This window comes from Uloborus diversus, chromosome 10, assembly GCF_026930045.1.
Source record: "Uloborus diversus isolate 005 chromosome 10, Udiv.v.3.1, whole genome shotgun sequence".
In the NCBI taxonomy this organism is placed as follows: Eukaryota; Metazoa; Arthropoda; class Arachnida; order Araneae; family Uloboridae; genus Uloborus; species Uloborus diversus.
The window spans coordinates 44,592,754-44,618,912 of NC_072740.1; positions in this window are offsets into that span (position 1 = coordinate 44,592,754).

Genomic DNA, 26,159 nt, shown 5'->3' on the forward strand with positions numbered 1-26,159 from the left:
TTTACGAAGTATCGCCAAGCTTTTGGTCGCCAAGTTTTTCGCCAACTTGGCAAAAAATTTGGCGCTTTTTTATTTGATTTCATTTTGACCACTATTGGTGATACTTAGAGTTGACCATTGAATCCCATTAAAATGTCTAATATTGTTAAAATTAATCTGTGTGAAACGTTTCTTTTGCTTCAGTTCGCAATAAACTTGGGGTAAAAATATTTAAAGTGCTTCTTTGCTTACTCCAAGGCACTATTATCATTAAATTGGCGTAAAAGGAATTCACGTGATGCACACATCAGCTCGTTTTTTAAGTTGTGTCACCTTCCCGGGGAACGATATGTTTCTTTTTCTTAAGAGGTCAAAATAGATGCAAATATTGAAGCAAAATCAGCATTTATAATTTTCTGGAAAGTTCTTGAATGTATCCTAGTTATAACAAAAGTAAATAACTTAAAAGAAAAAAAAAATATAATGGAAATGAAGGGCGGACACTTTTGAAGAGATAAAACTACCACAAGAGATTGAACGAAATTTAAAAGCAAAGTTCGGCATCTAAAGCTACTCTTTAATTGAAATACATTCGCTTTATAATTAATATTAAAAATTTTCTATTTAGAGTTTTGGCCAAAACACATTTTAAAAAATAAAGCGTCTACCATGTGGTAGTGGCATCTCTAAGTCGCAGCATCAGATCTTGAACCCTTCAGTACTTGTCAAATAGTGATATATCCACTACGAGATTGTCATTTCCATATGCAATTGGTTTGGATTGCTAGCAATGATTTGTAAACCAACCAAGAAGCTATACGCGTAATTTGACATATTAATGCTTTAATCCATTTTCGGAGTTAATTTCACTCGGTTTCAGTCTCTATACTCTCAAACATAATCATCAGGAAAACTTTGTACTAAGTTTTGTTCAAAGTAAAGTTCCAAAGATAATATGTAATTTTGACTTTTCAAAATTTTGAAAAGTTTTGTAATGTTTATAATAAACAAAGCATAAACCACGGAAGAGTTAAGTGCCATTTAATTAATAATATTTATCATCAAATTTTAACATTCTAAGATGCTTAGTAATGTTGCATTTAACTTCATTAAATCTACAAATTAGCATTGATTTACCTAAATTTCAATGTTTAATGGTGTAAGGTTAGTTTTAGAAACATGTTGATTTATCAGTTTTTTTAGTTTTGACATGTGTTGATACTATTCAAATCAGAAGAAGCTTTAGCAAATGTAAGCAGTACAACATATTTCAGAAATCTATCTACATTTGCCTAGATATAAAATTTCCTTTTGAATACATTCATAAAGTTTTGTAAGAATGAATATTTTTATTGCTTGTTGACAAAATTTATCTAATTAGTATCAAATAAAATTATTTCAGTGGAAGCTAAAACGTTTATTAAGTTTATACTTCATATAAATATTTAGTTAGTCAAAACTGTTACAAGCGTTGCATTGAAAATTCTGAGCTTTTGAAACTCCATTTTAGAACTGATAACTAATATTTTGATTGATAAAAATGATAGGAGCATTGTGGATGCATTTACTGCCTTAATAATACATTTATTTTAGTAATTGCATAAGTTTTTATCCTAGTTAAAAAAATAGGGTGTAACAAAAGCACTTTTACGATTATTTAACTTTACGATTAATCTACGGAATTTTCAAAAGTTTTTGAGAACCATCTCAAAAAATATAATAGACTTTTTAGTAAATACATATATGCGAATTGGCGTCATGCAACAACGCTGTTAAAGGATTTACTAGTTAATTGATTCACACAGTTCGTAAAGCTTTTATGCCACTGAAAGATCTAAAAAGTGGTTTTTACCCAGACGCACGTGAATATGAAATAATAAAAAGAATAACAGGAAAAAAGGCGTATTATATCGTAGAGTTATCGTTAACGAAAAAAAAGGGTCAAAAATAAATCACAAAGAAATTTCAAAAAGCTTGAAAAATTAAAAAAGATAAATCAAATTATATCATGAGATGCGAAAATGTGTTTTCGGTCGGTCGCTCAGCCGGTGTGTTTGCTCTCTTCTGCCGTGTCTCAGAAAACGTTTGAGACATTAAATCTTTTGACAAAAAAATAAATAAGTAAATAAAGAACTTGCCTGAGACTTTTTATTCCAATGACTCATTTTTTCACAAGAAAGTTAATTTCTATATATATGTACAGGGTGTTCCGTTTCAACCTGCAAGACCTTTATTTTCGCAACCGTTAGTCCTACATGCATACTTCCAATTGCAAAAATATTCAAAATCAGATGCAGAGTTAAGATGTCGAAAGTTTGAAGTACAAATTAAACTGAGTCAAAAAATACAAAATTAACTTTTTATACAGGCCCCGGTTCCCCTAACTTATGTTTACGAAAATAATCTCCATTAAAGAATAATTCCATCACAAAAAGTTTGAAATTAGTTCTACCAATATTCACCGAGATGTGAAATGCAGCGTTTTGCGACTTACACCACGTTTCACTCGCCATTAGTAACACCTTTAGGTGGAAAATATAGCGGTTAACAAGTGTTTAAAATAAAATGTGTGCATAGCGTGATTTTTCAAATTGTTCGAGGTTTTGCAGAGTATTTTTGCGCATAACGGCATAACATTTGCATTTATTTTTGAATAGCAATGAAAAATATAAATGCCTGGTTTTTCTTACTTTGACGACCTGTCATTCTTCTGAAAGGGCGATAAGTTCCGATCTCATCTTCTATATGGTCCCTTAAAACTTTGAACTGGAAAAATTGCTTGAAATTTGGTCGCACAAATGTCAAATTTTTTGTGTCAGTGATAGCTTTCAATGGAGATTATTTCTCTATATATTAGTTAAGGGGCCTAGGGCCCGTATATAATGTTAAATTTTGTATTTTTTCAATCGTTTTTACTTTCGCTTCATACTTTCAATATCTTTACTCTGCATCTGATTTTGAACATTTTTGCAATTGGAAGTATACGTATAGGACTAACGGTGGCGAAAAAAATGTCTTGCAGGTTAAAACGTAACACCCTGTATATATTTAGTGCAAATGTTCATTGAGAAGTATGAGTACTTTATTTTCGTTCTCAATTGTTTGTAAAAATACATTCGTTATTTTTTCGGAAACGACTGAATAAATTTTTTTTAAAGTCTAATTAAACTCGTTAAATTTTCACTAAAACTATTAACTTTCAAGTAAACGTATCGGTTGAAAATACTCAGTCCAATAATAAAAAACCTCAATGAAAATACTAGTGTCTATATAATTTTGTCTCATTGATTCAAAATATCCTTGTAAGAATAAAATTGTTATAGACAAAATTTGTTTGGTAATTTTTTTCCTCGACTTAAGAAAGCAGTTAGTGTAAGTAATGTTTGAAGGTACGAATAATTGAATATCATATTCAATGATGTCCTTTAAAATATGTGCAAAAATATTGGTTTGCTTCTTTATGATTGAGAAATGTTTTAACAACAAAGGACTGCATATTTCGATTGAATTAATAAAGACAATTTTAAAATGTATTTCAACATTAATGTGATGATTGACAGAAAAAAAGCAAAGAAAAACGTATTTATAATTCTTTAGTGCCTATGTATCTCATTCATAGTACACGTTTAAGATTTAATTGGCTAGTCTTTTTAAACTAAAAAAGTTGTAACTTTAAATAGTATAAAATATACATATAACGAAAAGAAAAGTTCGTATTCATTTGATGGACTTTAAGGCATGTTTTAGGATGTATTTCTTAAAATTTATCACTGCACTGAAGTTACAGGTAAATCAATACGACTAATACACACATTGGTAATAACTAGTGCAGATATATTTGTCTTTTATTGGTTGCAAAATATGCTTCTAAGATAAATTTTGTTACATCTATTGTTTCGATTTCAGAAACAGAGTCAATTCAAGCATAGTGGCATCAGAATAAATGCAAAAAGTAAATCTAACGATAGTCGTGAAACAATGCATATAAAGTGCACTGGCACTATAAAAGCTTCAAATAATCGAAACTACTGAATTTGTTTGAAACTCCCTTAAAATGTCACACAGTGTCTATAGCAACCATTAGATAAGAATATTTTCTTCATTCTAGTATGGCAATGTGATCCATTTGTAACATTTTATTGAACTTGTCGGTTTGAAGATCCGTTTTCCAAAATGAACCTTCTTTGTTTGAGACGTGAGGCATTATTTTTGTCTAGTTTCATATTTGATGATAGGAGATAGGTGATAATTTTTTTTTTGGTCGGATTCATTTTCTATTTTTTCGAATTAGTGTGAATTATATTTGCGTGGGAATATTTTTGTTTGTTCAGATTCAATGCAAAAGCCTCAAGAAGCTTAATACACATGAAGTTTGAGACAGTATTTGTACAAGATGTCTCATTACTGTACATTTGTACGTTTATCTATATTGTGAGTAAACATTAATTAAATGAATTCTAAAAATAATGCATAAAGAAACTGAAATTAGTGAATTAAGTAACCATTGGCTATATGATACATGTTTCAATCTAAAGCAATGTGGTTTCATGTGCTTAAAAGTTTTGTAGCTTTTTAGAGGGTAATGGAGAGAATGTTTATCAAATTTAAATCGGAATTAGGTTGAACTTTTTGACATAAATTTCAAAAGGTAATTATATGATAGACAGAAGAAATTTATGTATTAATCTGCATTTATAAAGCTCAAGTTTTTCTTACATATGTAATATTTAAATGATGTGAAATTAAATCTCACACTTTTTCTTACTAAACTGATTGAAGAGCTTGTTTCCAAAAGATGCTGAAAAAATGTTTTCAAAAACTGACTGGAAAAAAGAGTAATTCATGTCTAACTTTGTATCTAAAATAAGTAGAAGTTCCAAACATAGTTTCGTCGTACCGTGTATTTTTCTCCGGAAAGATATGTCACAAGTAAGTTTAGTGCCAAAAGGAATTAAGTCAAATTGAACCAATTGAAGCGCGCCGTGAGACCACGTGGTTTGTATCACGTGCAGAGAAGGGTAATATACTCTCCCGTGGAGGTCCACCCTAGAAACTAAAAAGTTTTGAAAAAAAAAATGGATTGCAATTTTAGGAATTAACTATCTGCGCAAATGTTTATATATTTTGAAACATTTTACAACGATACATCAACGCTAACATAAGTAAAAATAATAATAGCAATGAAAAAGTAGAATTGGTAGAAGGTGATTTGTAGTGACGGCTTTCCAAAATTGTGCATATCTTTATATATCAATAGGCAAGCCGTTTTCTTTCGGTAGCATTTTCTCCTCTGTTTTTGAACAGGTTTTCTTCACTATTTTTTTTGTTCAGTAGCTATTCCCGAGTTTTCGGGTCATCAATATTTTTTTTTTTGAATCAGACGCTAGTTTACGGAGATATTAATTAAAAACTCATTTTCATCCTAAATGGCTCTATCTAAGCAAATGAATAGTCCAATTTTTTCGAATTTGATATGGTTGGAAAGGTCTTCAAGTACTCGAAACAAAGAAATTGTCAGGGTGCCGAAGGTCAATAACCTAAATCCACTAGAAACGAAGTTATAAGCGTTTTTTGCCCAACTGCGCATGCGCGACGCAAAGGAGGGTAATGTGTTTATCAATCTATGTGTGTATGTCTGTTCCTATGTGGCGTTTTAGGGGCTGAACCCCTTGGTCAATTTTGGCAATTCGTACGCCGTGTTTAAAAAGCCTACACTTGCTTTAGAAGTGCGCAAAATATAGTTAAAACTGCACATTTTGGGTAAAACAGCAGCACTTATCTAAAAAAGGAGATCTGCTAGGGAAAATAGAGAAAAACTAATTTCATATTTCGATTCAGAGCCCTAAACAGATCTAAAATCAGTACTCAAACTCTGGGCACCAAAGAAAAAAACTTTTTTTGTTGTCCTGTGTTATCAGTAGTTTAGACCACCGCAAGTTACTTAATAAACTCACGATACAAACAAACTCTCTCAATGAAATGACAAGATTGCGAAATGAACCGTCTTATAATCATAACTAAGTCAATGAAAATTAACTAAAAAATCTCAAAAAAAAAAAATTATTAAATAAAAACAAAAAACCCGACTGCGTAAAAACCAAAAAAACTAAAACGAAAAATGTATAAGCCCAGTAGTTTGGAATGTTATTGAGTACTACTGAATAATTACATCATTGAAATAGTTTTATATTCGTACACAGATAAGACAAATCATAAATTCAAAAGCAGAATAGCAGGATCAACAGTCGGGGCTCATTAAACTTTTACGGGGTTCCTTGAATCAGAAAGGAATGGGCACCGACTTGAATTTTGACTCTTTTTCATTGTTGAAATTCATTGTCGGAAGCGTAAAATATCAAGTTTTAACTGATTTTTTAAACCGCTCTTTCTACACGAAAAAATGCATTTTAGGGCTTGGAGCTTGGTACGGTTGGAAAGCTCGTAAAAATACTTTTAAAGACGTTCCACCTCGTGTTACGTTTCGAAAACACAAAATCGATAAATTAACTAGAAAAAGTGCTAGATACAATTATAAGCTAACAAAAATTAATTTTTATTTGATTTTTGACGCGACATAGCGTGAGGAAATTACTGGATAATATTATGTTTTGCCATTTCTCGCTTGAGCTTAAAGAAATGAAATTCTGGCATTCGTTTGTATTATAAGGCTTCGTAGGTAACTGCGGACATTTAAAATCTTTCCCTTTTGATTACGTTTTCGCGACTTTACTATTTAATTATTTATACACTGTCGCGAGTAGAGTTTGTTCATATAATGAATAATATTGAATAAGTTGGCCTGATTAAGTAATCATTTTACAAAGAATATTGTTTATACAGAATGTTTACGTATTAACTGAATTTTGCGGTATCGTTTCATACAGGAAGCTTTCGATTTCTCTGGGATATTGGCCGTCTTATCGATTGCCGTCAAAATTTTGGCACCAATGCCAGCGTAGGAATTGTTTTTGCTTTGCGTACGTAAACAAATAGCAGGAAAATATCTACTTGCAGAGAGTTATCACAAAGCAGGGTGCTGTCCAAGAATGAAGTCATGCTTTAAGGTGGTGTTCATGAAATTGTAGCAGTTTGTTACTTGGGGGGGGGGGGAATAAATGACAAAACAATTACACAATGGGGAGAATGTGACATCGCGTTTTTTTTTTTTTTTTAATGTTTAGGGAAAACAGCGTGACGTATACCAAAGAGAGAAGGGGTATGGTAAAGTGTGAATCTTTGTGACAAAGTGGAGAGAGGTTCAAATCTGTCGAAAAAAAGTGTGACATCAGTTATGCACATTGCACAGCCCTTAACGATAAACAAATCACAAAGACAAACTTTTTAAAATTGTACTATTATTGCGATGTCCAGTGCTTTCGGGTGGACAATTTCTAATGCAGCATGTAGGGTTGGTTCATTTGACTAATCGAAATTTTACACTTCTAATGGCAAAGAAAGAGGTAACTTAGTCGACTCTTTATAAGAAGGTATTTTTTTTACGAAGAAGTTTTACGTATAAACTGAGTTTTGCGGTATCTCTTCTTTTCATTCAGGAAGATTTCGATAATTTTGGAAAATGGCAATCTTTATCCATTGGCGTCAGTTTTTTGGCACCAATGCCAGCTTGAGAAATGTTTTTCTTTTGCATACGTAAACAAAGAAAGGATAAATATATATGGGGTTATCAAAGGGCAACATAGTATCCAAAATGAAAAATTTCCCGCCAAGAATTTGACGGCCACGCCAATTTCCCAATAATAGAAATATCCTCTTCATTACAAAACCCCCAAACATACAAAAGCTTTGGTTCTATTGGGGTATTTTTTGGCGCAAAAGCTTTAATTAGGCTATACTGTGCCACATACAGAAAGCAAAATTGGAATAAATTATTAATGTTTGGTATTGTGAGTACATGTAAAAATTATATGTTCCCAGCTCTGAAGTAAACGAATGTATATAAGAGTAAAAATAAAAATATTAGAAACAGAAAAATTCATATAAGTTTTCTTAAATATTCAGTAATGAATATGGTTGAATTTCTACCGCTGGGAGAGTCCTAGCAAAATTGGATTACTTTTAAATACAGTGTCGCCGATAGGGTATGTGGTCTAAGTTGGAAACTAGGGCCCATTCTCAAAAATGGAGCAGTGTAGATTTTAGAGGCTAAAGTTAAGGGAAATGGGCCTGACAATAGAACAACCGGCCCGCCCGCCCGCCCTTGGAACAGTGGGGTGCCCGCCTGGAACCTCATTGGTCCTGTTAAAAAGAAAGTAAAGTAATTTCATTTCGTTCTATGTATTTTGCGTCAAGAGGGCGTAAGTGCTATAGCTTCATTCCAGAAAGGGTTCAGTCGTTTCTTTTATGATTTCTAAATGACTATACGATCAAGAATTTTCAAACCATATATTTAGTGTTGTGAATGAGTTTTCCTGTAATTTCAATAAACATTCTTACCGAACAAAATTGCGATTTTTAAAGAATGAAAAAAGGATACTTACTCTATTTCGAAAAAACTGTTTAATAATTGTAAAACGGTACTCTTTTTCATCTGAAATGACTTTAATTTGTTCTAGTGAAACAAAAAGGAGATCATCTATTTTTTAGGTAGAAAAATAAATCAAAGTAGTTAATAAAAGTGTAACCTAACTGTATTCTAAATCTATCTTTTCCTTGCTATGAAAGACGAACTAAAATTAATAGATAATTCTGAAGTTTAAACAACCTACCTTTCAACGGTCAATTTTGTTATCTGAACTGAAACTGAGAACAATATGACAATTTTATGAAAGATTGTATTGAAATTATGACTTTTTTATAACAACATTACTCAATATAAATAAATATGTTAGGTCCCAATTTTGTAATAAAACCTTCTTTGAAATCAAGATTTCAGAAGAAATGAAATACTTTCATTTGAAATATCTGAAATACGCCAAATTATTTCATAAGTGATGATTATAAAGCATAGTTTCTAGATTCAAAAAAAACAGGTTTTGACTGAAAATAAGAAGTTTTATCAACAATATATACAGTTGAACTTGATTAATACGAAACGTCAAAAATCCGCTAATTTATTCGTATTACCCGTTATTCGTAACAATCGTGAATGATTGATACTGTGAAAAAAAAAAAAAAAAAGAAATTCTCGCTTATATTTAAAAAAATATTTCTACTAATACACACATTGTAATCTATCTATTAGTATATATCTATTAGTAAGAAAAAAACACATAAATGAAATTAAAAAAACATATAAAACATATATAATATTATTCTTATAAATGAATGTTTTTGGAAAATGTTGAAAAAGAAAGATGATAAACGACAATCGCGGAATGTTGAAATGTCCACAAGTAAAAAAAATGAACGAGCTTTAATTTATGTGCAAAGTATTTAATATTTTCTTCTCGATACACAATGGAACTTCTACTACCTAACAAAATGATGAACAATTTCTAAAAAAGAAAGTTAACAGTATTCAATTACGAAACATTAAAGAGGTCAGAAATTTTTGTTCGTCTTCACCGGGACTTAAAATTTAATGTACGTATTATATGTGAAATTTTTAATTTAATTAGATAGCAAACCAAACTTAACGAACGAAATGTTCGTTTCAGCCTTGATTTCGTATTAAAAGTGATCGTATTAAGAAAGTTCAACTGTACAATTAAAAAAAATGGCTGCTCCCGTCAGAAGAACATTTCATGAAACTGTACAATATTACTTCCTGTTAAGCAGCGGAAAATATGTACTTATTCTTCAGAATCCCTCCCCCCTCTAACTGCTGTCAAATAGTTTTTGCTATAGACTTCACAGCCTGGCAACTTGCCACCGGGAAAATTTAATCAAAAGATTTTCTTTTCTGCTTATACTTTGTTGACTGAGTTAATTTTCCGCCTGATGAAATCCTTTCCAGTTTATGGCTTTGCAAAGAGTCAAAAATAGATACGCTTGCTTTGAAATTAAAAGCAAAAATAAAGATACTCAATATTGCACACTGATATATTTAATGTTGATGTTGTCTCGAAGTCTAAATTCAGAGAACACATTACATGAATTAAGTACTTAACTGAAACATTTTGGCTATCAATTAAGCTATTTCGAGATTAAGAAATTCGGCATTGACACTTAATTTAGCATAAATGAAATTCTACAGACGTTAATTTAATGTAGTCATTCATTTGTAAAACGACTTCTTTAAGATACTTAACAGAAAACGTTGTTTTTAAACAATAGTTATATTTCTTGTCAAAGCTTTTTATTGAGTATTTTGAATTTTCAGCTTCTTAGAACCCTTTTATATTCTATCGGCTTATTAACGCAAAAATAATGTATTCGTATCTTAACTCGATTTCAATTTTACGATGCGAGTTTTCTTGAAGGGATTGATTTCATGACCTTAAAAATCTCTAATGTCAATTTTACTTAAATCTATAAGCGCTTTAATTATTCCATTACATATGCACATATACATATATTTCACTTTTCGTTGTATACACATATAGGGAAAACACATCGGTAGTGGCCAATGCTTCAGCAGGATTTCAGTAAATAAGGATTCCAGGTCTTATACATAGTTACCTTTTCTTAGAACTTCGTTCAAATTTTTCTCAGATTTGCTCCGATTTGTATCAATCTGCGTATTTACGCATATATCTACGCCTAGCGGCCCGACCCCACCTTGTTTGGGATTATAAAAAATCTTAAACCGCTCATTCGGAAGAAGAGTGCCACAATACGAAATTTGTCTTTTTCTTCTTTTTTGCTTAAAAGGCTTCAAATGACGTTACATATCTGCTTTGGAATATGATTTTTTTTTGTTATATTAACCACTGGAGCGCACAGAAAAAATTACCTTTTTTACAGCAAATTTAATGAGGAGTTAAACTTCAAACGCTTCTCCTGTAAAACTTCATTTCTTCGTATTGTGGCACTCTTCTTCGAAATGAACGAAATAAATATTACGCAGGTGTTTTTTAATTTAAACTTTAATGGTAAGCAACATGTTTCGTCGTGTTTTTATGAGGTTCGAAACAAATTGATTTTCCTCATTTCCTGATCAAGAGAGACCAACGTATAACTCGCCCTGAACAATACAGTCTTCCCGTATGTAACGTTGTACTACGTATCTCATATTTGTAATTTAGACTTCAAATTTGATGATGGTGATGACATAAGAGACTTTTATTGGAAATTTTAATCACTTAAATTGGAAAAGGAAATATGCAGGTACCATGGGGGGTGTAAAGAGTATGGGCCAACTGATCTGCTACTGGTGCTATAAGAACAATACTCTAAACCATAATATTCCGAAGTGATTTTAATTGAGGTCCAATTCCATTGCATAGATTAGGTAAATTAAAGTTGCACAATAAAAGTATTGGAATATCGCCTTTAATTTTAAGAGCATACAGAGAAGTCCTGAAGAATTAAGGAAATTAAAGAATTCATGTGGATGATGCACAGCGTTGTTAGCAAAAACTACAGCCCTCTCGTTCACCCACAGGTAGTATGTAAAGAGTCTTGGTTTCAGGATAAACATTGAGGATCAAATCATTTAGAAAAAATCTCTCAACTCATCTATTTTGAAAATATATCCTTTTCGAGGTATTTTCTCGAAACTTACTTGTAATAAAAACTCTAGTAATACCTACCCCCATGTTCTAAACGGACTCTCACAGTTGTTCTTATGATACAGAGATTGTAAAGGGCTCCCAAACGGAGACTACTTTGATCAGGTTGAAGCATATCTCCTCGAGTTTCTCTAGGGTACCACGGGAAGAGTTAGATGAAATTCACCGTCAAATACGAAGGTGACACCTCTTATGATTTTTTCTGAACCTTTTTATTAATTTAGGGTTCTATCTGCGCTTTTTATAGCCGAACGGTGGCTCATCGAACATTCGTCCTACATTATGAGACACCCTCTTGAAGAAGTTCTCCCACTTGCCCGTTTTTTTCTTGTCGAACATACGGGGTCTTTCTGGAAGAGATATTTAAAGTAGCTTACCTGTTGAATGATCAGTTTTTTCACCTCTAAGGAAAGCAGTTCCGTAAAAACCAGTGCAAAAGCCTGCTGGTCGATTATTGGCTAGTGTTGAATTTATTAAGTTTTTCCAGTTGCACTCTGTGCCGGTAAACATTAATTTTTGTTCCTGGTTCTCATGTCCCAATCTTGGTTTTATAGAATTGTTTTCGCTCATTTTCTACGGCGGTGGTAAACAAAAGCCCCTATTGACTTTCCGCTTCATTGACAAATTTGGCCTATTTAAATTAGACATTGGTTTATATCACTTGACATTGAACTAGAATTCCTGCAGACGTTCTCCTTGCAATATGTTGTCACAGTGATCTTTTTTAAATGTTTGCCTTATAGCAATAGAATCTTAAATTTGACATAAAAGTTAAAATAGTTATAAACAACTCTCTGAGTTTAGGAGTGGAGTCAGAAAGTTACATGTACCGAATAAGGTTAATTTTTCAAGGTTTGTTGCCCTCTATAAGACCGAGTTCTATACATGCTGCTTGATTGGTCGGCAGGACCTTTAACTATCAAAAGACGTAGGAAGTATGTTGGACCGCGAAAATGTTCTAAATGAATTCAAGTGAGAAAATTCCAATTCGATTGTAGGAAGAATATTGTATCTTCTACTAAGAGGTGAGTCTTTTTCAATCTCGGGATGTCTTTCAAACTCTTGTACTCGTTTCCTTTGGAAACGTACCATAGTATTTCAACATAACTTTTATTTATTTTTTCCCTACTTTGTCTATTTCTTTTCTATCGATTGTTCTTTGTTCGTTATTGTTTTAACACTTAACATTTAATTTACTACAATTATGAGCAATCGCACTTTTAGTTGAGAATTTGTTCAACAAAATGTAGTTAAGTGAATTCTTTCGGTTTTAGTATGAATAAAAAATATTAAAAGATAACACGAAATGCATGCAAAATTACAATTTTTAGAAACACGAATTAATATCGTCTAATTGCACTACTTGAATTCAAAAACTAATGTGCACGAATTAAAATTAGTTAATTTGTTTAAATAAATTTTGAAGAATAAACATTATGTGATTCTAAGTAGTTTGCAATGTTTAAAGTTAATAGAATGATATATACCTTATCCTATGTAGCCTCAAATGCAAGTCAACATTTTGGCCGTTCTTTTGCTGACAGCGTGATTTTTTTTCGTTCACGTGTATCCATCCAACAGCATTCAGTTCGGAGAAAACCTTCAACCATTCTCATAGTTCAAATGCAGGACAATCAGTGTTTGTTTTTACGTATACAGTGACCGCCGTTTATATGAATCACGTTTGTTCCAAACAGTTTTGATTCCATAAATCGGGTGATTCAATAAAGCGGCTAATTCAATAAATCTGGATTTTATTTTGTTTTTGTTAATTTGATTCATTAAAGTGGCTGATTCATTTAACTACTCATTTAACCAGTGTTTACTGTATAATAGTAAAACCTTACGAAATATAAACTGGTAGCGAAGACAAACTAGTGGTTTAAAAATAAATATAAAAATATATGCTTAATTTTTAGCCTATGTTACTCAGTGAGAATGCTCCTTTTATAGAGTAAAATAATTTTTCAAATTGTTGCAGTGGTTCCGGAGATTACCTCGAACATATAATCCTACTAAAATCCGCTCTTACTCTTTATAATATTAGTATAAATGAGACTGAAAATATGTAATTCAATGTTCGAAGCATTTCGAAAACAACGAAAATGCATGAATGGGTAAAAATGAATACTACTGGATTCCATTTAACCACGATTATATCAATCGGTGGCTCGTATTGCATATCAAAACAAGTTCGAGTTGTACGCGAAAACATTTCAGCTCAAAACCCATTCCTATCTAATGAGAACGAAATATACGAATTTCACGCAGAAAACTGTTACTCTTTCACACCGCTATTCTTTGTGCATAAACTGCGTACACCATTTCTCTGCGATTTTTTTTAAACCAACCAATAAGAACTATATTGTCTTTTAAATTTTATTTTTGACTAATCTTTGGTTGTGACATTCTTTTGTATTATTAACATTAAATATATTGAAAAGTATTACTGGTGAGTGTTAAAAGAAAAATTATGCCAACGCTAATGCTTCGAACTGCAAAACGTCAAATAGCAATTCATATTTGCTTAATACAGTAAAATGTCTCCACAACAGCAAGTTTTCCATTCCCCCTAACTGCTTTAAATGTTTATTACTTTCCTTAATGAACAATAAATTAAATCAAACACCAGATGCTTTAAATTGCACTCACAAATTTTTTTTGGGAGAGAAATTATCTTTAAACTATTTGCAAAGGATATTGGTGTTATATTCCTTAAAATGGCCCTTGTACGCTGCTATGTTTATCATCTTTTTCATACCTTTTAATTGCATTAGTGATTTTTAAACTCTTTAGCTTCATTCAACATTCCGATATTGAAATAAGAACTATTCATCAGTTAAACAAGTTAAGAAAATAAATAGTTACATTTTAGTACAAAAAAAAATGAAATATATATTTGTTATTTAAGCTCAAAATCTTTTCTTAATGAACTATTACTTCAAATAGTGAAATACTTGAATAAGACATATGTTTTTGAGAAGTACTGATTTAACACGTTGTTTACTTACGTAAAGAAATTAAGTTTTCTGTTATTTAAACAAATGGGAATGGTTGCGTTTCGCCGTTAATGTCTATTGCTATTTTGCTTGAGCATCTCGGAAAATTGGAAATCTAAAGTGAAAGTTGTGAAGTAATTTTATAGTTTGATTATCTTGATTGTGAAATTCTTATTTATGTACAATCTCATGCAGTTTATGATTAGCATTATAGTAGTTTGAAAATTACGTATCGTGTTTAAGTAAAATATGAAGACAATGTCACCAAAATTACGTAATTGATGCATAAATCTAAAAAAATGAACGCATTTTTAATTACTGAAACACTGGAAACGTGTTTCAAATCGTTTTACATTTCACCACAAATAGCTCTTAAATTTTACTTCTGCTCTCGTTTTTACTTAACTCTAATATGCTGTACTAGATGTTCCAAGTTAAGTGGTGCGGAATATGTTTCATGAAATAGACCTAAGCTATTGGATTTCGTTTATACAACGGAAATCAGGTCTTTGATCATTAAGTTTTTGTAACTGCAATTAAATAGAATTAGAAGAAATTTTTGAAATAATGCAAGAGAAGTGCAACTCAATAAAAACAAATGAATATGATGCGTATCCATACAAAACTTGGAATCTTAGTATGACTTGCACTAAAATCGTGCCAGAAAGACCTAAAGACGTCTAGATTACCAAAGGCACGATGAATAAAATGACATTAGTCACGCAATATGAACATTAATATATTCCTTTTCTGTAGATACAATGTAAAAAAATTAATGTTTTTTGAGATTTTTTTAAGCTCAGGAATCACATAACATTTCTATTTCTTGCTCAGGCAGTTTTTAAATCAGAGTTCGTTCATGTTTTCTTGTTAATCTCATGAGATGGCGTTAACCACTTTTTAAAATAGACTTTATTTCCGTAAAAGTTGAAATGTCATCATTTGTTCACGAACTGGAGATAGTTTTGAAAAGTTTCCTTGCGGTTCGTGCATATGTCAAAAAAATAGCATTACAAAATGTGGAATAACAGGTAAAATGAGCATTCAGTATAGCTGGATTAGAAAGATATAAAGATAAGCTTAGTATAACCAAGTATCGCACATTAGGAATAGACAGATTTTGTGATGAAAGTTTAATCCGTAAAAGTTGAATTTCCGTAAAAGTTGAAATGATTTGATCATGATTTGATATATCATCATCAATGATTTGACATTTGATCACGAATTGGGGATAGTTTTTCAAAGGTTCCTTGCTGTTCTTTCAGATGTAGAAAAAGTAGCATTACAAAATGTGGAATAACAGGTAAAATGATCATTCAATAAAGCAGGATTAGAAAGAGATAAAGACAAGCTTAGTATAACCAAGTATCTCAGAAATAGGAAAATATCAAGGAATCGACAGGTTTGTGATGAAAGTTTAATGCTATTAATATTGGTTTTTGAACTAAAAAAAAGTTTTTTCAAAAGTTAAATATTGCAATATACAAACAGAGGCCGCGCAGCCTACTCTTAACAAGCTTTTTGAGTTGGTAATTATTTAATTGCCTTTTCATATATAGCCATAACACAAAACTCATCTTCCGTTATGATTAGTGATTGCAATACCGGTATACCGAATACCAGTATTTCGAGCAATTTCACAACACCGGTATTTTCTGAGGTGAGAGAGAGAGAAATACCGGTATTTTCGGTATTAATTGAAAATAATAAATAATTTTAGTTAAAGAATTTTTAATTAACTTATTAAATATCCACTTATAATTGAAATGTACATTTCTTTTTCCATGATACAGAACCAAATTCAATCTATTGATGTAAAAATTTGCTTCAAAATCACGAAGTAATAAAATATTATTGAACACGCGTAGCAAAAAGATTGCAAAATGATATTGTCATTATTTGATGGTGAGATGAAATTTTCGTGTGCTTTTGTGCACGATGTTTTTATTTTTTTTTTTTTTTCCATTTCCCTGAAATGCAAAAACTCACTTTCCCTTTTGTGAAAGTTGATTTCGAGTGTAGTTTTGAATGTATTTGTCCTATAATCAATTAATTCCAACCATCAATTACAGTAAAACTTTATGATTTCTTTTTTTATTATTTGTCTCAACTGTACTAAATTTTGACAAAATCTTTTTTCTTGTTATCATAACAAATGGTAATTTGTTGTCGATCGTATTGGTTTGTTGTTTTGTCTCGTTATTTGGCTTTATACTTGGCAAGATAAACATTTAGAAATTAAATATTGCCTTGAAAATTTTCATAGAGATAAAGCATAATCAATTGAAACATATTTTAAGATATTCAAATAATTATAATTGCAAAGAATTTTGAAAAGAAAGCGAAAATGAATAAGATAAACTAACAATATCAAATTTAGTCAAGTTGATGGTAATTTTCAAACCAAACGACAAATAGAAAGCAAACACAAACCCCTCCTGTTCCAGAGAAAATATGTTAATATTGGGAAAGTATCGTCTCGCGGAAAGAAATTACAGCTTACTATAAATCTAATAATAATACATATTATAAAAGAAACACACACACGCAAAAGAATCAAATTAAAACGCAAAAGATCGAATTATTTGAAGATGAAGGACTTCTAGACAATTAGATGAGGTGTGTGTATCGCGCATTGTTAACCGATCTGCGTGATTTTAGAAAGAGAATTTTCAACTGTAGGAAAGTTGAGCACTAAAATGAGTTCCCGGCTTAGATACAGTTCAATAGATGCATTACGTTGTTTTCTATTATTGATTATTATGACTTCCTTCATTTTATAATTGTTCATAATACGTTTTCATAAAAAATACAATTTTTGTACAAAATTATGAAATGCGGCAACGAAACAATGTCTTCAAGCATTTTTTCGAGAAATTTCAAATACTAGTATTAATCCGGTATCACGTTTTTAAAATACCAAATACCGGTATTGAAGTTTTGGCCCGGTATTGCAATCCCTAGTTATAATTGGTAAATAGTCTTTTTTAAGCCATTGTTAGCCTTGATTTTCTAATTTTAGATCTGGTGTTATATGCTGGTATCTCTAAGAGTAGGCAAATCAATGAACAATCCTTCATTTTCGTAGACTGAGCATTAATGTACCCGCGCAGTCCTCGGTAAGGAAGGGTCATTTAAAAAGTCAGTGCCCTTTTTCCCCGAATGCGCGAGCGTGACGCAAAGGAGGGTAATATGTTTATGAGTCTACGTATGTATGTGTGTATGTTTGTTTCTATGTGGCGTTGTAGAGGTTAAACGCCTTGATCAATTTTGATGATTCTTACGTCAATCGATTTGTCAACCTTGGGAGTGTCACAAAACACATGGCAGTAATCAAAATTCACCAGATCAACAACCAGTCGCCATATTCTTAGTTCCGCATCGTGTAGCACGCTACCTACGTAACACAAATGCAAGTAGCGTTTTCGCTCCCTGATTTTTTTGTTCACTAAGTCTACTAATTCGACTTTCATCTCTAACATGTTGCATTTGTTTTTTGTCGTCATTCAGGGAACTGAGTTTCCCGACGTGTACTTTCTTGACGGGCTTTTTTAGTTTTGCGAGAAAGATTTGATTGACGGGACGTTTCCGATCTCGCGTCATCAGGAGTACACAGGCTATTCATATAACTGTGGTTGACTTAAGTTCGCGCATTTTTTCAAGTATACGTAATTTTAAGCCGAGTTAGGTCCCTAGAAGGACTAATAATCAGTAGTTTAGACCACTGCAATTTACTTAATAATCCTCACGATATAAACTCTCTCAATGGCAAGATTGCGAAATTTACCGTCTTATAATCATAATAACTAAGGCAATCAAAATTAACTAAAAAGTGTAAAATAAAAAAGAATTATTAAACAAAAACAAAAAACCCGACTGCGTAAAAACCAAAAAGACTAAAAAAAAAATATATATATATATATAATCCCAGTTGCTTAGAATACTATTAAGTACTACTGAATAAATACAACATTAAAATACTTTTATAATCGATACGCACATATGACAATTCATAAATTCAAAAGCAGGATAGAAGATCATCAGTCGGGGCCCATTCAAATTTTACGGGGTCCCTTGATCGGTCAAAAATGAATGGGCCCCTACTGTTGATCTTCTATTCTGCTTTCGAATTTATGATTTGTCTTATGTGTGTATCGATTATAACAGTATTTCAATGGTGTAGTTATTCAGTAGTACTTAATAGTATTCTAAATAACTGGGATTATATACATTTTTTCTTTTGTTTTTTTGGTTTTTACGCAGTCGGGTTTTTTGTTTTTATTTAATAATTATTAATTTTAGTAAATTTTTTAAAAATATTTTTTAAACTGAAAATCAATTTTAATCTAACACATATTGACCATTATTATTGATGATATTTTTGCCTATTTTTTGGGTAGCTTCATAATTCTGTCGGTGTAAAACTTCTGTGATTTACCGGCAAAAAACATGGCCAAGTGATTTTCAGTGGCTGTTCGGTCAGCCAATTTTTTTTTACCATCAAGAGAGTTGTGCAGAGACCGAAACATATGATAATCAGGCGGTGAAAGGTTCAGGCTTGACGGTGGAGGCATCAAAACTTCATAACCAAGTTCCGTCAATTTGTTCCGAGTCATCAAAGATGAGTGTAGCATTATAATGATGGATCACAACTCCATTTTTGTTAGCCATTTCTCTTCTTTTTTTTTGATTACTTCATTCAAACTGTCGAGTTGTGCACAGTGAAGGACGGTGTTGGTAGTTCAGTCGATCAAATTTTTTTGCGTTAATTCATAAGGAATCGAAACATAAATACTAACATTAATAACATAATTCATGAACTAAAACTGTTACCAACTCATTAAAGAACAAACCTATTGATTTTCCACGAAGAATATGTGTATGACGTCACTGAATGTAGTAACTAATACAAAAGTATATATCAATCTAAAGGAATGTATGTCTTTTCCACTACAGAAAAATGTATCATTCACTATCGACGCGTCTCAAATAAATAAATAAAACAAAATTGAAGAAAATGTAAGGTTTTTTCTAACAACTTCTTTTAACAGATATTTTCTCTCAAACACTACAATATACGCAAAAGATATGTGACCTTATGTTTACTGGTTGATCTCTGTAGTCTTAAATAGTGGTAAAGTTAAAAAAAAAAAAAAAAAAAAAAAGCGAAAATCTAATGATGTGCCGCTAATGGTAATATCTTTTGTATCATACCCCTCACCAGTAATGCAAACTAGTTTCGTGCTATTTTTTGGCTAAAAGTACTGTTAAAATTAGTATGTGTCACTATTGTCGCTGATGATCTATACATTCCTAATAATACCGAACCAAACGTATTTAGGTGCTTTTTTTTGGGGAGCAAATATGAGCTGATTTTTCTTTTTTTTTAAGTGTAAAATAGTTTAACAGAAATAAATTCTGTAGCATTTTCATCTATTTTTATCATTGCAAAACTAAGTCAGATAGGTTGCGTGATTATTCTGCCTTAAGTGAATATGTGTTTTAATAATGCAAAAACAAAGACAAGCTTCCTTTTCTTTAAAAAATGACTAGCTAGTTCTGTTAAAAATAATTCTCCTGTTGTCAACGAGTGTCCCAGAGGTACTTTAGTCATTTTTAATGCTTACCCGTCTCATCAACGATTAATTAAGACCGCTGGAAGGGGTGGGTGTTTCACACCAAAAGTACACACAAACCACGCCCTTAAAGAATCATTTATCATCTAAGGTCACGGTTCTTGTGCCTTACCAAACAGTTTAAGAAAATGCTTTATTTTGAGGCGTTTGTGTGCAACAGATGTTTAACTAATGATTTATATCTGTTGAAATAATGAAACACAAAAGACAAAAGATCAAAAGTTATTAAGAAAGGAAATGTCACATTAAATTGTGATTTGTGTTATCCGTTTGTCAAAGTATTAATTAAATCAAGATCATTTTTCAAATTTATTTCTAGTGATATATTTTTATGTATGCTAATTTTACCATGAAAGGTTAAATGAATTTATAGTAATATAAAATGAACTGTAAGTTTATTTCCGATTAAATCGTTCTATAAATCATTCAAGAAACTAAACTTTGAGACCATTAGTCACGATTATTCTTCGGCGTAGTGCTTTCCGTTTGTTCTCAAATATTTTGGAAATTTTTTTAGCAACAATTTTACAACTCTTGATTCAATGAGCAATAGCATGTGTAGCATGCAATGAGTCGAGTGCAATTGTGTAACAGTCGAGCAACTAGGTAGCAGAGTGGGTTTGCCAATATATTTATTTGATAACTCAAATTTTACAGCGCAATAGCTCATTTCAAAACGGAAAAATAAATTTACGTTGAAGTTTATTGTAATGGTGTTACAGTGGACGCCGGTTAATTGAATCAACTGCTTTAATGAATCCAATTGCCAAAAACAGAACAAAATCCTGATTTATTGAACAAGCCTCTTTATTGAATCAGCCGCTTTATGGAATCAAAACTGCTTAGAACAAACGTGATTCATATAAGCGGCGGCCACTGTAACTCTTGATTATTAGAAGTCCCAAGGAACCGGATAAAACCTTCGCCTTTCGATTTACTAGTAGTTTTAGGTATGGGATGTTTCCACTACCTTCTCAAAAGACTTTCGGACCCAATGAAAATTTCGAGATGAAAAAATATTCGATTTGCAATTCTTCGAGTAATCGAGAGTTGTCTGCATCTTTATATTCAAATCGATGCGCGCATATGACCATCTGGTATATTCTCGGAAATTAGTTTATTCGCGGTCGAGACAGTACCAACGGTCACGGACACAAAGTCCTTACCCAAGGTCAAGTGACATGACAGTACCGAAGCTAGTTGCTCAGCTGGAGCAGCTCTTTTCGCGACCGTGGGGAACCATTTAGTAAATATTGCAATCAGTTGTTTACAATGGATCATTTCCCAAGTTTGAACTAATATCCTCTAACGAATTTGAAGTACATAGGACTGTTAAAAATTATCTGATTATTGACCGCTAATTTTGAAAATGCTTGAGAAAAGCTTTTGCATTTGGAGATGTTTCAGCTGACCACCAGTACTGCCAATTATGCCAAACTGTTTCACGAAATAACTGCAATTGATCAAGTACGATAACTACATAGCATTACATATTGAAGTGATCTCGTTGTTCTCTGATCCGCAAGTGTTTACATTAAAAAAATGTCCCAGCAGAAAACGAATGGTGTTGGATCAGGTGAAATTGCTGAGAATTTGACATCACCACCTCCATTTACCTATCTGCTTACCTGTCATTCCTTCATAGATTCATCCGGATGTACGAATTTCTTATTCATTCATCTGTTGGTTTTTAACTACCATCTTTAATACACACTGTAAAACAAATGTGTAAGGTTACCAGCATTAAAGGGTGGTGTGTTACACAAATTCTGAAGTGTCTAGCATCGTTGTTTTTAAAAACTAAAACTGCACTGCAAATAATCGGTACACATTTGAAACTCTTTAAGTGTTCCAGTTGCCTGAATATGTGCTAAAATGTATTTCGAATGTGTTCTGTACAATGAAATTAAACTGAAATGTTTTACTAATCCGTTCCGTTATAAAGAAAATGCTCCAAAAGTGCACCGAATGTGTTTTGCTGGGAATCTCTATTCAGCCGAAGTTTGGGAATACACTTGAGAACACATCTCGCGCAGATTTAAGAGTGCTTGTGAAATCACTGCTTTCTTTGCTACGCCATGTTTGTAAACAATCTGGATCGGCCGCAATCATTTTCGTGATATTTTTGAATGCTCAAAAGGTACGCCACTTTCCTTTTTTATGTTCTTTGCAGATAATTTTTGTATTTGTACATTTACTGAGCCTTCATACTTTTGTTTTAAATAAACTAATAATTTACCATACCGCTTAAGTTTTGAAATAAAATGAAATCCTGTGTTTTAAAACTGTGTGATTACGTTAAGACTAACGTATTACAATTCTAATTTTGAAACTTGACGATTGATTTACAGCTCCTGTCCTTATCTTTAGATTTAGAATTGTTTAAGAACATCGGAATTAGAGGTTTAAACAAGGGCTCCTGAACTACAGGTTATGACCCAAAAACATTTCTAATGAAGGTCGAATAGCATTTCTTACGCTATTCAATTTCCAGCTTTTAAAAAAATCATCTCTTTCATCTAAATGCTTTTTATAATTTCTGTCATTTACTTTTTGTTTTTACAAATAGTTCAGGTGATTTTATTTTTCTGGTTAGCAATTTTTTGATACGTTAGTATTTTTGCTTGTAAACATCCCATAAGATCGATCATCTTGTGCACAACCTTTTGGTTTAACAAACCGAAAAAGAATGAATCGCTGGAGGTTCTGCGTCTTAGATTAGGTTAAACTTGAATATGATCAAAATCTACCACAATAGTATGAATGAGATTTGAACCTAGGTTCAGAGATCAAGATTTCTCTAAGTAATGATGTTTGACAAAATATATTGTCTAATGTTTCATATCAATTAATTTTATCTTGAATTTGAGGATAAAATATTGCGTACCATTTATGGATAATTAATTTTATTATCTGTTGCAGTTAAAAAAATCATGAAATTTGAGTTTCATGATCGATGTTTTGCAGAATTGCCAAGCAAAGTATTGTTCGAATAAATAATCTGAGTTCAAAACATAAGCTAAAAATCTTATTAAGTATCTTAGTCAAATTTTTGAAATCATTAAAGCAATTAGAGCAAACAGGGTGCCTTATATAAATGTGTGCTTTGAGTACGTACAATACATGTATCGGGTCTCGTGTTCTTAAAAGTTCAGAAAAAAATGCTTAATAGTTTTTTTCTTTAATCCCACTTTTTAAATTGCCGTGTGATAAAAAACATGTGAATAAAAAATTTCACCCTTTATTTCTTTTAAAAAAAACCTTTATTTCTTTGTAAAACAGGTACAACCTGATAACGTAAACACAAAAACTTTTTTTTTTTTGAACCATGAAAAGTTTCATGAAAGACTTAGTAAAAATTGTTGGATAACTAAACGTGATGTCTGTTGCAGTGTAAAAACTATTTCAATGGTAATTTAGTTGTTATATGTTCTATCACATTGAGAGATAGATTAAGGGTGACCACAGACTAAGGAAACAGGAAATATCAGATCTTTTTCTCAGAAAAATGCCGAATTCAATATTAGTAACGCAAGTTTAAACCATTTTTACAGTTCTGGAAAGGGCGTAGGGAAATCTCCCTCGGATATTTATCTAGTCTAAAATACGTTTAAGCTGTCTTTGATTATGTAAAGATGGGGAAATGTATGCAGAGGGGGGAAGGATACCTCTAGGAAAAAATGTAAGAATGCAGTTTTAAAACTGTACATTTAGGGCATTTTTAAGGAACTTTGGGTTTTATGTTCCGGGGTTCATTTCAGCTGAAAATATTTTGAAGCTAAAGTGTTAAAAACATTTTTGTAAGGTAACTTGAGGAATAAAGGTATTATTAACTACAATATTTTGAAAATGTTTTTTTTTTAAGTATAGTTCAAAGCTATCTTTGGTGATGTTAGAGGAAGGAAACTCTGGTTGGAGGGGGGGGGGGGCTTGGTCTTCGGAAAATTGTGAAAACTGATGCGTCTAAAACATTTTAGCTATCTTTGATGATGTAAAGAGAAAAGGAGGAAGACAGGTGTATAGGGGCTTTTTTCGAAAAAATTATTATTATAGAAAAAATAGTAGGGGAATGTGAGGTAAAGTGAAATTGCTAAGCTGACTAAGTTTTTTTTTTAATGAACAAATTGGAAATTTCTTTTGAAAATTACACTTTACAAAGAAAAAACATTGCAAAAAAAAAAAAGTGGAAATTTTTCCCTTCATTTTTTTTCATAGAAAGAGTGAAAAATAAAGTATTTTTCTGAATAAAAAATGTTCTATTCACCCATAAAAAATGTATTTGTTCAAACGAATGAGTAAAAGAAGGGTAGAATGAATAATAAAAAGACTACGAAACAATGAACGAATACTTAAATAAATAAAATACTTAATACATGAAGAAAAATAAATGACCGTATAAAATAGAGAATAAATAAGAAAATGGGTGAAGGAATAAATAAGTGAATTAATGAATGAAGGAGTATAATAAATTAATAAATGAATCCGTAAGTGATTTTGTAAATAACACTGCGCGGCAAAAAAAAAAAAAAAAAAAAAACCCTTAAATGCTTCTAACATTTCGACGGCTGATTCTTATGTAGAATGACCTCCTGAATCCGAATATGACCTCCGTTTTCCCCCTATACGTATCAATTTTTTTTAAAGGACCCCCAAGTTTCTTTCAATTTTCTTTAGTTTTAGAGCTTTTTTTTTTGAGGTGAAAGGAGCTTTATATTAACTGCTAACATTGTTTTGGTGGGCAAGAGAGGTTCAAAGTTCAAGATCATGGACACCGATCGCAAAAAGGGGGACTTGAAGGGGGGAGTGTAACCTCTCAAAATAAAAGAAAAATCACGAAAAACGATCTTTTTATTCTGATTTTTTAAAATGATGTTTGTAAAAAAAAAATTCAGTGCAGAATGAGAGTATAAGACTCGCTTCTATGACTCCTATGTTCAAAAAAATTTACGCGACGTAAAAAAAATCAAAAAAAAAAAATCATGTGAATTTCGCACGTTGCATACGAGTTGAATCGCATGTCTTCATTCAAAAAGGCATTCCTCTGGCTGATTTCTATGTAAAATGACCCCTTGTTTCCAAATACGACCATCTTCATCCCTATCATGCCCCCTTTTTAGAACCTTCCCCCTCCTCTCCTCCGCCATTTTTTTTATTTGGAGGGGGAAAAGAGCATTACAATAACCGTAAACATTATTCTGAATGATTAGAGATGTGCAAAGCTCAAAATCTTATTCATATGTAGCAAAAAGGAAAACAGGGGGGGGGCACCCCTCCAAACCCACTGTGCAGCAAAAATTACTCTCAAATGCTTCTGAGGCTATTCCACTTGATTCTTCTGCAAATTTACCCCCTGAATCCAAATATGATCTCCGTTTTCCTCCTACATGTACCGATTTTTGTAGAACCCGCCCCCCTTTCTTATTTGGGGGGGGGCAAGTTTTTTTTTTTTTTTGCTTTATATGCACAAGATTTAGAACTTTGCACATCTCTAGTCATTCAGAATAATGTTTACGGTTATTGTAATGCTCATTTTCCCCTTCAAATTTAAAATAATAAATGGCTCTGAATCAGGGGAGGGTGTGGTTCTAAAAAGGGGGCGTGATGGGGGAAAAGGTGGTCGTATTTGGAAACAAGGAGTCATTTTATATAAGAATCAGCCAGAAAAATATCTATTTGAATGAAGACCTGCGATTCAACTCGTATGCAACGTGCGACATTCATAAGACAGTTTTTTTTTTTTTTAATTTTTTTTACATCGCGAATTTTTTTTTTTTTTTTGGACATAGGAGTCATAGAAGGGAGTCTTATACCCTCATTCTACACCTAAAACGATTTTTACAAACATCTTTTTTAAAAAAGAAGAATAAAAAGATCGTTTTTCGTGATTTTTCTAATATTTGGGGGGGGGGGGG